The 16024-nt window shown below is 37.5% G+C and overlaps 1 protein-coding gene across 3 annotated transcripts in view; it reads left to right on the top strand.

The window, feature by feature from the left end:
• The first annotated feature begins 1999 nt into the window (after positions 1 to 1999).
• Positions 2000 to 16024, top strand: part of FBXL4 (F-box and leucine rich repeat protein 4) — a 75243-nt gene continuing 61218 nt past the window's right edge. For all 3 annotated transcript variants that reach the window (XM_024551749.4, XM_024551747.4, XM_045188623.3), the window contains exon 1: positions 2000 to 2152. The gene's annotated coding sequence lies outside the window, so the exon portion shown is untranslated. The remainder of the gene's footprint in view (positions 2153 to 16024) is intronic.

Genomic DNA, 16024 nt, shown 5'->3' with positions numbered 1-16024 from the left:
AACAATTATAAAGGACACATGGACATTAATGGGGGAGGTGTGGAAATGGGAGGGAGATGGGGAGGGCTGGGGATTAGGCCGGGGTGGGGGCAAAAGGCAGAGAACTGTATTTGAATAACAATAAAATTAGAGGGGGAAAAAATCCATCTCTTACAAAGCTTAATTAAAACTAACTACAGATAAAAAAAAAATTATGGTATATTTGCACAATAGAAACTCAAGAAGCCACACTCAATGATATAAATACTTCTCACAAACCTCATACTGATAGAAGCCAGACTCATAGGGATGTGTAATGTATGAATCCATGTATACATATAAAGGCAAAAACTTAGCAAAATTAATCTCTGGTATTAATCTCTGGTATTAAAAATCAGGACAACGGTTGCCTTTGGGGAGGAGTAAAGAGTAGACATTTAGGAGAGCACATGGGAAGCTACTGAATGCTAGTAGTTATCTATTTTTTTATCTGAGTGTTGAATACATCAAACTGTACACCCAGATTTTCTTTAATTTTCTATTTTATATTTCAATAAAAAGTTTATTTGGAATTATGTTATAAATGAGAAACTGCTTTAGATTGGGTCTGAGTGCCCTGAAGGCATCAAGTCAATTAAGTCTCACCGTTGATATTTATCAACTCAAATAAACCTCACTAAAGAGTTAGGTTTATTTACTTATTAATACATTCACTTATTATTTGTAATACATTTTTATTTTAGAATAGACTGAGATTTACAGAAAAGATGAAAAGAGGGTACAAAGGGTTAATGTATACTACTCATCCGTTTCATTATAATAGCACATTTGTTACAACTAGGAAACCAACATCAACGTACACATTACTATTCTCTAAATTCCACTCTTTATTTCAATTTCACTAACTTTCCCATTAATGTCCTTTTCATGTTCAGGATGCTGTTCAAAATACCATATTACATTTTCTGGTCCTATCTCCTAAGTCTCCCTCTGGTCTGACAATTTTTCCATTTTACCTTTTTTTTTCATTGACTTGACAGTTTTCATTGACTTGTTCAGGCCTTTTGCAGGATATCTGGATATTCTGATGTTTCCTCAAGGTTAAACTGAGTTTATGGGGTTGTGAGGAAGAACATCAAGGGATGAAGTACCCTTCTCATCACACCATATTAGGGTGCGTGCTGTCAACTTGATTTATCACTAATAGTGTTAACTTTCATCTGGTCGAAGTTGTGTTTACTACGTTTCTCTACAATAAAGCTACTTTCCACTCCCTCATATTCTTTGGAAGCAAGTCACTAACTGCTGCCCACACTCAAGGGAGGTTGAGGATGAAGCTTCAATTCCCTTTTAAAATTTCCCGTTTTGTATACAATTTATACTAAACATCATATACCAGCTCAGCTCATATGTATAAATATCATTATTTTGCCTCCTTAGGAGCAGATAGCAAGTATGTGTAGTTCAACATATCGTCATTGTTAAATGCTTTTCTATTGTAATGGAAACCTTGTAAAAAGATAAATATAATGCAAACTTTAAAAAAGGTGATATTATATATACTGAAAATGAAAAACGACTGAGTAAGGGAGATTGTGAGAGCATATTCATCGGGGTAATGATAACGGGCTTCTAAATGGTGGGAGGGAAGTGAGCCTGCAGGAAAGATTTGTATCTGGGGCAGAAGAGGTTTGCAAACTTGGTGAATTATGCCTTTAGAAGACATAACTTTGTTGCACTTTTCTTCTGAAGATTCTACCAACTGCAAGCCCTAAGCATCACCTGATTCACTAACTCTGGACTGAAGGATCCCTAGCAAAACTTCACTACAGTCGGCAAGCTGGCTCCAGAAACTTCCCGCGGAGGCCTCGCAATCACTGGCTCCCGGCTGTAACTGAGCAATTTAAAGGGTTCGCTGGACACTGGGAACCCTCCTCCTGGGAGAGGGCGGTCCCGACGCCTGGGAGGGCCTCGAGCCGGTGCAGCGCCCCGCCTCCCTCTGGTCCCGCCCTCCTCGGGGCCGCCACGTCTTCCTTCCGGGTCGCGCGGGGCCGGGCTCGGAGCAATCGCGCAGCAGCGCGGGAGTTCGGGGGCTGTAGTCGCGACGCAGCCCTCCCCGCGCCGCCCGGTCGCTGGTGAAGCCCACGGCGCGTGCTCTTCCGGACCCTCCAGGGTACGGCCCTTTTTTTCTTTCTCCCTCATCCGGTCTCCGTCTTCCTCCTTGGGCGCTGGGGCTGGGCCGGGCCAGGGCGGAGCGCCACGCTTAAGGGGCCTGGGCACGCTGCAGTGATCGGCGTTTGTCTACCCTCCCCCGCTGCCCACACCACGACTGAAGGGCTTGTTGGGGACCCTGAAAACACCTTCAGCCCTCGGGCGCTTTTCTGCACGCTAGTCTGCCTGCAGGGCGTGAGGCGTTGCCTCGCCGTGCGGGCGGCGCTGGGTGTTTACTCCGCGGCGTCTGCGGGTTCTGGTGACTCCGCAGCCCCTCTGTGGCTCTGAAGCTCCGCGTCGGCCACCTGCACGTCTGTATTTGTTGCTTCTATGTGTGCTTCCTTGATAGTCCTGTGACGTCCTATGATTTTTGCCTGACCAGGGCCATGTCTTCATTCAGGACCGCCACGAGATACCCTGCAGCAGCCTTGTTTCTAAGTTTAGGGGTGTCCTTAGAGTGCACTGTGGTGATGGACGTCCACTTGGCCTCCTTGTCAACATGCTAACAAGGGGAGTGGTTTTGCTTTCCTTCGATGGTTTCCCAGGTACTCATTGCCATAGTCTCAGACTGCATTCACTGATTGAAATACACAAATAATTAGAAAGTCAAGACCATACAAACCTGTGGTCAGGTAGTTGCGTAAACTTTAAGCCCTGGAGGACTCCCAAACACCAGGTGCTGGATCTTGCTTGTTCTGGGCTGTTCCAGACCAGGACAGAAGCTGCCTTTCTTAACTGCTTTCTGGTGTGCATTTCTGAGTTTCTTAAATTCTGGTTATAGGCACATTTACCCCCCCTTAAAGCTCACTTCATGCTTTTGGCCGTATTATATATATATTGTACCTTTTGGTTGAGTAGAGAGATTTTCCTAAAACATCAAACGCTCCTAACAGTGATTAAGTTCTTGGGGGAAAGGGTCAGTACTTACATTTCCAGTGTCAAGGTGCCTCACCCCATAGTAGGCACTCTTTAAATCACTCGTTGAAGCCGGCTCTTCTTTCCCCATCTCTTTCTTCCGTACTAACTTTGAAAATTTTTTAACTGCTGCGCCAAATATGGCTTCTCTGAAACCTGTATTTTCATGTTCTTCCTTTTTGTTATGGACTTGAAAATCAGGGCAGCTCAGTGTCAGACGGTTAATTTCTTTTTACAAATGCCTTGATCCATTAATGCGATTATAGTCCTCTGTATAATGGCATCTCAAAGTATTGCTAACTGCTTATCTTTTATTTTGAAATGTGGTCATTGAACAAAAACCCCCTTTTTTCTTCACTGTGTTAGTCTCATTGCCCATCCTCTTAGATAATCCATTTTAAATCCATGGTTCTAACTCTGGTATCTTCTTAGACCGTTTGTTACATGGATTGTGTATTTCCACCTCTGTTTTCTTCTAGTATTTTCGAGTGGCCTTATTCTTCATATTTAAATCTTTAACCTACCTCCACAATATTTAGGGTAAGAAAGGAAGAAAGGCTCTACCGTTTACCCCCCCCAAAAAATTGTTAACCAAAGACCCCCCATCATTATATGTTGAATTCAGTTTTTCCCAACTGATAACAAATACTGTATTTAGCATAGGTCTTAGTTCTTGTTTATCCTTGGCACTTCTGAACTTTTGTTCAGTAATCTCTGGCTTCCTTTGCTGGTACCATGCTGCTCTTAGGTTTCTAGGTTTATAATGTGTTTTAATGTCTAGAGATTCTGACAATGCCTGGCATATTGTTAACATGACTAAGTATTTTTGGAATTAACACATTTAGTCAGGTAAGTTGATTTCCTTTTTTAACCGTCCCTTCTTTTGAAGTTTCTTGACTATTCTTGAAATAATTTTTTAAGCTTGCTTTTCTCCTGGTCAGTTGAATCACTAACTGTTGTTAAATCCTTCTTGCTAACTCACGGCTCTCCAGGTTGAGTTGCTCCTCAGAGTTGTACCTGGAGAAGAGCTCGATTCAAATCTGCGTGTCTTTTGATTTGCATTGTGTATTTTAAGTGTGGTGTTTCTCCCTGCATCAGCTCTTACGCAGGACTGTATGTACCTGGTTTCCGCAGCTCTAAGGGATAAATACCTATGGAGTGACCCCTGGAACAGCCTCATGACTGTATTTTACCATCCCCACTGGACATCTTAAATATAATGAATTTTCAAGCATTGCTATAATAGATACTTAGAAACTTTATGAGGTCATAAAATAAATGTATTCATTCTTTTAAAAAAAAAATTAAGCAGTACGTACAGAAATAGCCAAAGGAGAAAGTAAATAAGTTGTGTGCCTACCTACCCAGTAACCCAATAAATGTTTAATCATTTGTTTTCTCTCCTTTCAGACATTAGAAATAAGTGTAAGTCTATAGTCATTTCATAGATGGCTGTGTACTATATATAATTAACTATAACTTCCAGTTAGTAATAATTGATGACAATTGATGACAGTGCATATAATAATATCTTTTAAAACTCTTTTTGGTATGTCATTGTAGGAATAATCCCAAAATTTTAATATATAACTAATCCCCTATTGATATTTAGGCAGTTCCAAATTTATTTCTATTACAAATAAAACTACAGGGATCATTTTTGTGTATATACATATTTTCACATTTGTTTATTTCTTTAGTGCAAATGTTTAAACATGCAATTGCTGGGTCAAAGGATAGCTATGTTTTAAATTTCCATAGATTGTTCCATATTGCTCTTGAAAAAATTGTTGTAAGAGCAAATTTACACAATTTATGACGGTGCTTCTGTTGCCATATCATTGCCAAGAATTGTCAAGGCTGAGATTTTACTTCACTTGCAAGCTAACAGTCTCATGGAAGCTGGCAGAAGACATGAGACTCCTGGGTCAGAGACAAATCACAGCAGTAAAAGTAGCCAGAGGATGATCATTTTCTTGTGCTGCTTCCTTGAACCCTAATTTACAGTGGGTAATATGATGAGGACCAGATGATTCTAGCGCGCACAGTAGATTGCATTACAGGAGAGGAACCCTGACATTAGGGAACCTGAATCTTTCAAATAGGCTGCAAGTAAACCTACCTAACCTTTGTCCTAGATAGAGACATTATCTATATTATGCTGGATAGTAAACAAACCTACCCTCTCCTCTAGAGGGAGACCTTTGTTTTGTCAAGGATGTTTGCTATAGAAACACTCTTGGAAAGATACTTTGGAACAAAAGCTTTGCATGTAGGACAGGCAGAAATGTGAGAGACCTGTGTAGAATTGTGTCAAAACCATTGCCACTAAGATGATACAATCATCTTTTATATTTTTGTAATTTTATGGGTGAAAAATACTATTTTATTACTGCTTTAATTGTTCATTTCTTTGCTTATCAACAGAGCTATCTATAAATGTTTATAGCCATTTGTATTATTTTTTTACTGTTTATATTTTTTGCTTAGCTTTCTGTTGAAGTGTTACTCTTATTGATTTGTAATAGCTCTTTACATGTAGTGGCTATTAATGACTTGACATATCATTTACTAGTATTTTTATAGTTTATGTATTTAATTCTGTTTCTGGAAGCTTTTGCTGTATGGAAATCTTTAATATGTTTGTTGTCAGGTCTGGTATTCTCTTCCTTTATGGCCTTTGAATTTCAACCCCAAAGTTATTAAAATATTCTTTGTACGTTCTCTTATTGGATAGTCTGTATTATGTATAGATTTAAGAAAAATGGTTACTATGATAATATTCTAAATTTACTTTCTAAATGTCTGGGCATTGTCCTAAAACATTTTTGATGAGCTGTCCTTTCCTTAATGTTTTGATTTGACACATTCATTATGACATACTATATCCTTATTTATTGTTTTCTCAAAACTGACAAATCAGTAAGCAAAATATGTTCGTCTCCTACAGTGACCATTAGTTTGTTTGAATTCATCCTCATAGATTACTTACTATATGTAGTTGTTTGTTCTTAGTGGATTTTAGTCTTTAAAAATATATCTTTTTTTGCCCTGTTGAATGACTTTTGCCTTGGAGTGTACATTGTCTAACATTACTGTCACCATCTCTGTCGATTTTGGTTGTACCAGAAAGATCTTTATTGCCCATGTGTTGATTTTCAGTCTTTTTACATCATTTGGCTTTACTTAACCTCTATTATATATCAGACTTCACATGGCCAGACATATTGTCTTTTCAGTCTTCACTCCTCCCAATTTGGAAGTTTGTCTTTATTTTTTTGCATTGTAACCAATCTCTATTTTTAAAAAAAGATAATTACAGATTCACATGTAATTAATTATAAGAAATGATACGGGGTGATCCTATGTGCACTTCATCCCCTTTCCTCTTACAGTAGCATTTCACGTAACTGTAGCATACTACGCCTAGGAAATTGACATTGATACAATCTGCAGATCGTACTCAGATTTCATCAGTTTTATATGCCCATGTGTGTGTTCCTGCGATTTCTGTAGATTTTGTGACCACCACCATAGCCAAAATGTGGAACTGTTCTATCACAAGGATCCCTTGTGGGAAAGGATTTATCTTTTAACAGGAAAATTTAACTTATTCACTTTATTATTTTTCTCCCCTGACAGTTTGCAAATTCTAGAACCATGTATCATTGATTTTCTGTTACCCTCTCACCTCCATTTCAAAAGGTGAAGCCTTTTCCCCCATCCCAAACTTGGTTCTATTGATATTTTTTCCTTTTTACATTACTTCCCTTCTGTTTTTCTCTAACCATTCTTACCAATTTTACCAGTACTGTGTCTGTAATGAATTTGATTTAACTATAAGGTGACTAGTTACTTTTTGTATTCTGTCTTCCCCCTTTTAAAATGATTTATTTTAATTTTTTTGTTGACTGAAATACTTTTTTGACTGATTTTTTTAAAAGATTTTATTTATTTATTTTTAGAGAGGGGAAGGGAGGGAGAAAGAGAGGGAGAGAAACATCAATGTGTGGTTCCCTCTCATGTGCCCCCACACTGGGGACCTGGCCCGCAAACCAGGCTTGAGCATTGACTGGGAATCGAACCAGTGACCCCTTGCTTCACAGGCCACCACTCAACCCATTGAGCCACACCAGCCAGGTCCTTTTTTGACTAATGTTTTTAAAAAGAGTTGTGGGGAATATACCTGCATGTCCAGAAATATTTTTATTTTGTTATCGCTTGTTTTCTATTTAAGAACTTAGCCAAATTTTCCCCTTTAGAATTTCTAAAGTATTGCATGATCTTCTAGCATTTTCTTGAATTTTTGTCAGATTCACTCTCTTCTTGACTTTATTTTCTATAGATACTAAGTTTCTTGCTTCCGTGTTCTAGGTCACTTTTTTAATTTGAATTTTCAATATTTTGGCCATCATGTCTTTAATTTCTAAAAAATAAAAAAAAATTTAATTTGTTCTTATTTATGGATCTTATACCTTGTTAATTTACATTAAAGGTAACAGTTATTATTTTAAAACTATTCTATTTTTTGCATTAACATTTGTTAAAGACCATTTGCTCTAATTGCCCAACTTGTTTCCCTGGTCTTTAAGATGCTAATTCCATACACATATACACACACACATATGTATATCAGTGCAGATCTATATTGACTGATTTGGTCCTGGTGGATAATCTTTCTGAAGTCGTGAAAGTCACTGTTCTCTTTTCCAGGATGGTACCCTAAGGGCAGGTGAGTGGTTGAGGCTCTGAGATCAGTCTTTGCCTTGGGCAAAATGAATGGGCAGGACATGGCAACTAGCAGATATCTTTCAGGGTGTGCTGGTCAAGAACAGACTAATAAACTAGGCCCATAAACAAGCTAATATGAGGGTATCAAATTTCCAAATTGACTTGTTTTGATCCAAAACAAACAAAGAAAAAAGCATATAGAACATTTCCATCACCCTAAGAATTCCTTTGTGTGGCCCCTTTTTTAGTTATTGTCGTCCACTCTCTTTTCCCCTGACTTCCTGGCAACCACTGATCTGTTTGCCTTCCCCATAGCTTTGCTTTTTCAAGAGTGTCACATAAATGAGATTGAACAAAGAAACCAAGGCCTGGCTTCTTTTCACTTACAAAATACATTCAAAGATTCATCTAAACTGTTGCCTGAATCAATGTTCATTCCTTACTATTACTGAGTAGTGTTCCATTGTGTGTTGTACCACCGTTTGTCCATTTGCCTGTGGAAGGACATCTTGGATGTTCTCAGGTTGGAATGATTATGGATAAATATGTTATAAACATTCATGTACAGATTTTTGGTTGAATGTAGGTTTTCAGTGCAGTTGGGTAAACATCTAGGAGTGGCTTTATCATTTTGCATTTCCACTGGAAGTGCTTGTAGCATACAATTTGATATCATCCTAAAATTTTACTAATATGTAATTAACTGCTCTCAGATGTCAGATATTAAATACTACCTGTTCCAGGGTTTTCCCTTTTGAAACTATGCTTGATATTACCTACTCAAGTAAAATGTTTACTAGGACATACAAAAATACCATAAAAGAAAAAAAAAGGTAAATTGGACTTAATAAAAATTGAAAACTTTTCTCTTTAAAAGATATCATCAAATAGATGAAAAGGCAAGCATAGACTGGAAGTAAATAGTTGCAAACCATATATCTGATAAAGATTGTATTTAAAATGTATAAAGAACTCTTACAAGTCAATAAAAACAACTGATTTTAAAAATAGGCAAAGTAGACATTTCACTAAAGAAGGTACAAATGGTAAATAAAGTGATGAAAAGATGTTCCATATCATTACTAGTCAATTGATAACAGCAAATTCAAACCAGAAGATATCAACCCCCACCCACTGGAATGGCTAATGCCTGACAATATTAACGATTGGTGAGGTTGTGGGGCAACTAGAAAGAGCTCTCATATATTGCTGGTAGAAATGTGAAATGCTACAGCCATTTTGGAAACATTTGGGCACTAATAACAACCGAAATGTCTACTAACAGGTGAATGGATATGTCCATGTAATGGATATGATTCAGCAATAAAAAGGAACAAATGACTGATAAACATAACAGAGATAAATTCCAAAGATATAGTGAGCAAAATAAACTAGACACAAAAGAGTACATATTTCACTAATATCTAACGCTAGAGTAAAGGACAATCTGATTTATAGTGATAGGAAGGAGATTGGTTTTTACTAGGTGAGGGGAGTGGATGGGGGACTGGCAGGGGACACCAGGGAAGCTTTTGGGCTGATAGAAATCTTCTGTATCTTGGTTCTGGTAGTGGTTACATTGGTATATGCCTTTGTCAAAAGTCATTGAACCGTACACTTAAAATGGAGTACATTTTTTGGAATATAAAGTGTACCCCAAAGTTAATTTAATAACATTATGCACTATTTTAGTTACTCTTAGTTTGAATGGCTAGCAGTGACATACTTATGATCTTGTATTTGGACTTTTGTTAGGAAAGCTAACTAAATTCAGTATATTTTTATTATGTAAATTGGTCTTTATTTTAATGTACAGAAACATACAGCTAGTATTAGGCTAAAGTAAATTCATATTTACTTTATCATTTTAATAGTTAGAGGGAGATATTTTTCTCCAGTGAGTCCATTAAAATTATCCTCAACCAAGTATCCTAATTTTTAATATTCCAGGTTTTAATTAAATATAAATTGTGTATCTGCTGAAGATTTAGGGTTATGCTAATTGCATGGTTCTTCCCATTCGGATGGTTTATTTGTACCCATCATTAAACAGTGAAGAAAAGGGTAAATATATAGATAACCTAGCATAGTGACATTTGTATCAGAGGTAATGTTTGTTATCATAACTATGTAATTAGAAACATGCCCTTCTTGTCACTTTGTGATGTAGTACCTTGGGCAGGAAGAGGGTTTTCAGATCCATTAGATCAGAAAATCACAATTCACTTATCCTACAGCTCTGCTTTGTTTAAAAAAAAAAAAATTGACTCAGTTCTTTTTTTCTTGCTACTAAAGATTGTTAACATCCCTGCCAGCTCTGAAAATGCCCCTGCAGCACTTCACAAATTTAGATACGCTAGTTAAAGAAAGTCTAGAGAAGAAAGAGAGAAACATTCTGCAGAACTAACCATTATTAATTTCTAGTTTAAATTAATTCTAAATCTTATCTCTTGTTTTTGACAAGTTCATTCCTAGTTTGACTTTTTAGCACTTCTTGGTAAGTCCTCACCATGTGTTCATTAACTCAGCAGAAGGAGAGTGCCCGCTGGGTTTCAATACTTCTTGTATGTTTCTGGAAGAGAGAGAGGTATTATTTGCCTCTTTGGTTTTCAAGCTTTTTCCTCAGCCTTTACAGTTCTTTTTTCCCTTGCCTTCTCCTTCTGCTTTACTTACCTGGATTTCCAGGAAGCTATAAAGCTTGGTCGGAGGCCCTATTGTCCCTGTTCATCCCTGTTCATCCTCCTGGTTCATTTAAGAACTCTACCTATTTATTCTATACTGGGGACTTGTTGATTAAAAACTGTAATCATAATAAAAATGTTTTAACTGGAAGAGAATTTTTTTAAAAGAAGAGAGACACATAAAGTCATAATATGCCATTCCAGAAGTCTCCTTCTTGACATTGTTACATTTTTTTCAATATAGTACAGCAATTTTCAACTGGCATGCAGCAAGAATTTTAAGACATGCAGTGCCTTACTGTTTATTGAGGGGTACTGACCTCTTTCCCCTTAGATTGTTAAATAAAAAAATGGCAACAGCCAACACAACAATAGTTGTCCTGTGTGAGTAAATCAAAATTATATCTATTTTTTGTCAGATTGGCAAAAATATATTTTTTGGTGTGCTACAGAATTTTAGTTTATGTGTGGCCTGAAATGAAAAAGGTTGAAAGTCACTGATACAGTACATTGGAGTGTAAATAATTATGATAAAGGAAAGGGATGCTTTTGCTAAGAACAGTATCAACCAGTCTTTTTACCCTTGCTCTTATATTATTGCCTTTCTTGTGCTGTCTCTTTTCTCCTGTTCTGTTGATGAATTTCTTTTTCATCCATAGTTTTTCCAGTTCCTCATAATCACCCTATGGTCCTAACACAGTTTTGGAGTGTTAAAAAAATCATTGTATTTGAGAAATAGTTTTCTTTTAACTGTCCAATCATCTCTTTTATGAATCTTTCTTTAATTTCAATCAGAGTTTCTTTGTGGCCACAGTCAAGTCTTTTACATATTCGGGGCTGCTTTTATACTAAGAGAAGTTACTACTTTTTTTACATTCTCTTTGAACAGTAAAATTTCAATATGTTTACACTCCCTTATCGAATGACTTCAGAGAAGTTTATACATTTAAGTGTCACCTATTGTGTTTCATTTTTTATTCATTCTTCCCTCTTTTCCTCTACATCAAAATATGGGATTTTTTTGCTTCATTTTTTTGTTCTACCTACATGTATCTTTTCTTAAAGAGTCACTGGTTTCATTTCTGTGCTTATTTTAATTATCTTCTGCCATGTACTCTGACAATTTTCAAAAATAGAACAAATGTTTATTGAGCATATATTGACATATAGTAGACCCTAAGGGTGTAGTTACAATTAAGACACATTCTCTGAACTTGGGGAACTCAATGTCTATTAGGGTAGAAAGTTATTTCAACATGTAGGAAATGATGCAACATGTAAGAGCAAAGAAGTAGGTGGTGGGTACGGTCTAAACCTGACCTTAAAGGATGGGTGAGAGGATGCCACGCTGAGGGATACAGGGGCGTTCCAGAGGAACCCAGCCTCGGTGGGAAAGCACACGTGCAGTTCTGGTGGGTATACAGCAAGTGTGGTAGGAGAAGACTTGTGCCGCGATTGGTGGAATGTTCTGGGGTATCATTTCATCAGAAAGACAGCCTTCCTTTAATGGTGCCTCTATACATTTGAGAATGAGGAAGAAGACCCAGAAGGAGACTGAGAAGCAGTTGAGAGGTAGGAGGAGGTATAATAGCATGTGGTACCATAGAAACCCTGAGGGGGCAGGCCTGGAAAGAGGGTTGCTTATGAGCATCAGCTCTGCACCAAATTCAAGTCTAATTCCACTCTTCTTGATTGATTATTTCCTCCATTCTCCCATGTCTTGATTTCTGGAGTCAACCAGCAAAATCCTTTCCTCAAAATAGTGTCTCTTGATCAGTTTCAGCAGAATACAGATATAACATACAAGGTTTGGCCTTTTTGCTTGATTTCGTGCCACATTACACACTCTATTATTACCTTTTGGTACTGTGCTGCAAAGCTGTGGGGGGGCTCTGCCAGCAGGGCCTCCCCACCACGCCCCCCACTCCCACCGGCCGCCACAGATGAGAATAAGTGTACCGAGACATGATCTGCTTGGGGAGGAAAGGTGGCTGATCTCTCAAAGGAGAAGGGCCAGAAACCTTTCCTCAGTGGGCTTTTATTGGGTTTAATTTGCATAGGAATATAGGGTGTATGCATAAAGCTCAATCATTGTCAGGCAGTAAGGATCAAACAATAGATAACATTCGAAGAACTATGAGGGCTATTTAGAGTCAGGGTCAGATAACTAAAGGGCTATAAAACTTTGGGGAACAAACTCATTTCATGCTTGCATCCTTATCATTTAAATTGAGGGTATTAGCAAAGTAGGATTTCATGCATTCTTTCTTAGGCCTGATCGCCCCAGGGAACCCGCCCTTTCTTTCCATCACAGGGCTGCACCCACCTCCCATTGTTTCAGGCTTAAGTCAGGCAGGGGAAGTAAGGCAGCCAAGAGATTAGGAGACTTCCTGCGGACAGAATGAGGACTCAGGCTATGTCAAAGCTGAGGGGCGAGGTCCATCACCCCCTTTTTCTATAGTCTCCCAAGTCCTTCCCTGAGGGCCTCTTTGTGACCATGCCTGTCTTAGGTCATCCCTCCCTTGAGGAATCTTACCTGTCATTGGCTAACTGGTCATGCACTGGGGGCCAGGCAGGGTGAAGTAAAATGGGCAGAGGTGGTGCCCCAGCCAGGGAGATAAACTTTGTCTCCTTAGTGGCTTATGGTCCCAAGGTCTCTCACTCAGCCTTAGCCATGGGGGTTTACAGCTTCTGAAACCAGGTAGGGCGGTTCCCAACACAGAGCTGCCAAAATGCTCTTTTTTTCCTCTTACTTCATTGACATGTTTCTGTGGGATATTTTGCAAGTAAGTATTATGTTATGACTGCTTTCAGTACATGACACGGCCTTACTGCCTGTCGTTTTGTGTTTCTCTTCACTTTAAGTCAAGGATTCTCTTTTGAGTTTTAAACTTGTTTTGCAGGTTTCTTCATCACACTATGAACTTAGTCTTTGTGTGGCCCTGGCTCAAGTTCATTGCCATTGCCTCCTTTTGTGTATTTCATGAAAAGTCCTTTCCTTCCTTTTCCTCTGCTGAAGCACAAGCCATCTTCTCTGCAGTTTCTGCCATCCTGCTTCTCTCTGCCTCATCGATTCCCCATCTCACTTCAAATCTCAGTAGTAAACATATGTTCTCCCTTGTCTGTGCCTCTTAATTTCTCTTTTCCACTGTTACTGCTTTCTCTGTAATTGTATTATTTAACTTTGTTAAGCATTCTATAATATGAAAGGCATAGTTGAAAATAAAGTTGTATTATAATAAAATCATGTCCTATAAAGCAAGTTGTTTCCTAAGGAGTATGAAAGTCTCATGATACAAGTTAAAATGGCTATTGTTTTATTTCCTTGATTATGTTAGTATAAAGGTTCAGTGTGTTGTCAAGGATTTTTCACCGCATAATCATTGCAGTTAAGTATTGGATTAAACAACTAATAAAATAAAGGTCACCCTATTCCTAATTATGATGTTTTGATAAATGGAATATAATATTTTTATATGTTACAAGAATCTTTAAAGAAGTGTTTTTGAATGAACTGTAAAGGAAAATGCCTCCCAAGAGGTATATTTTTATAATCACTCTTTTGGAAAAATTTAGTATACCAGACAAATATTTATTTATTTGCACCAGGCGGGAAAAACAATTTTGTTTTTGAATACCATTCTCCTTACAAAATAGAGTTAGTGTATCATCTGCGTTGGTTTATTGCCCATTAGGATATTTGTTGGTTATTACAAATCACCTCCATGCCTTGGCAGAAGTCCAAATAGTACATGGGCAGTTTGGGCTTCTGCATTGGTCGTTGCTGAGGCTGTGCCTCTACTCCCTTTCTCAGTTTCATTTCCCAGGGACAAGTACAATGTGCTGTCCTTTCTTCTCCATGTATTTTTTCCCACCCCCAAAACACTTCTATGTGTCATCCTAGTTGACTAGAAAGGACTTTAGAATCAGTGAAAGATGTTAATAACAATGGGTTTACACATTCTCTTTTTAAATTTCTATGCCTTGTCTATTTTCAAAAAGAGATTCTTAATTTTATTAGATTTTTTGGAATAGTGTTGCTGTAAAAGAATAAATATATTTGCTTTTTTGTCATTTTAACTGTATCTCACAAAAAATTAAAGATTATTATAGTTGGAAAAAATAAAGCACCATTTACATTTTTCTTGTACCGTGAAGATATTTGAACATATAATATGTATATTTATAGTTTTTAACTCACTTTTATATATATTGCCTCAATGCCAAATTTTTTTAACTTTAACACAGCCTAAAAATGATATTGCCCATATGACACTCTTTTGATACTGTCCCATAGTCTGCACAGTAAAGTCTAGCTGGGAAACAGCTATAAAGTTTGTGGTTTGTATGTCAGATAGAATTTGACTTTCACAATTTGTCTCAATATTTTTGCCAAGAGTATGAACATTCACATGAATGATGATATTTTATTTTGCAGATTTTTTTTGTTTTTTAAAACTTTTACTTTCTAATAATTGCAGTTTTATAAAGAAAGTGAAAGGAACCTACTTGAAACAATTTATAGACTGTGGAGTGAGATGCGATGTCTAAAGTTTATATAAATTCATCCATCCACCTTGGCAGATGGTGTTCTGTCCTTTTCTTGAAGGTTTACAGGAATAAAACATCCAGTCTTCCAAATTAGCTGATCAGATGATTGAAGCAGATATGTATACATTGTTGCTTATTTCCTGAATTTCAGTTTTATAGTTTAAATTTATTTCATTCTTATTCTCTTAAGAAAGAGAGAGACTAAGTAACTTCTTTGGCAAATTATCCTTCTTAATTTACCTGGAGGCCTATTTTGAAATAAAATATATGTGGTGAAAGAAAGAGTCATATAATTTGAAATTTTGGTGTGAGAGATTTGAGATTTATGCAGTTGTAAAAAAATTTTTTTCTTGACAGATTTATACTTGTGGCAGATGAAATGCTGTACAAGCAAGTGATACTAGCTAATTACTTTTTCCCACATTTATAGTATGACCTGTGTACTTCAGCAGTTGGTGTTACATGTCCTGAGGTGATTCTGATTTGTTGGTTCATGATACGTCAGCACTAGAAACATGCGCTGTGGAAACACCCTAGTTATTTTAATAAATGCTTTGTTACTCCAAAAAGTCTTGCTCAGATTGTTCTGTTATTTCTTGTTCTTAGGTTACAAGTTCTTCCATTTAGTGAGTCTACCTATTGACTGTCCCCCGTTGTGGTTCATTTTCTCTTGTGGTCTGTCACTTTTTATTGTGAGGCATCTTTTAAAGGGTTTAATTTCTGTCCCGTGTTGTGGAGCATCCCTACAAAGAGGTTTTCCATCTGCCCCTAACGGGTCCCTAATGTTTTACCTGTTCAGGACTACTTCTTTCTACATTTTCTGACTTGGGGATGGAGTATGGATTCTAAACCAGGAAGGTAGTGTGAATTTAGGCTCACACTCTGTTGCACGGTACATGCCTGAAAGGGTTCTGATTTTACTCTGGTGACTTTCCCCCATTGCCTACGTTGATGTA

The sequence above is a fragment of the Desmodus rotundus genome, chromosome 11 (assembly GCF_022682495.2).
Source record: "Desmodus rotundus isolate HL8 chromosome 11, HLdesRot8A.1, whole genome shotgun sequence".
Taxonomy (NCBI): Eukaryota; Metazoa; Chordata; class Mammalia; order Chiroptera; family Phyllostomidae; genus Desmodus; species Desmodus rotundus.
This window is presented reverse-complemented; position numbering and strand designations above follow the sequence as displayed.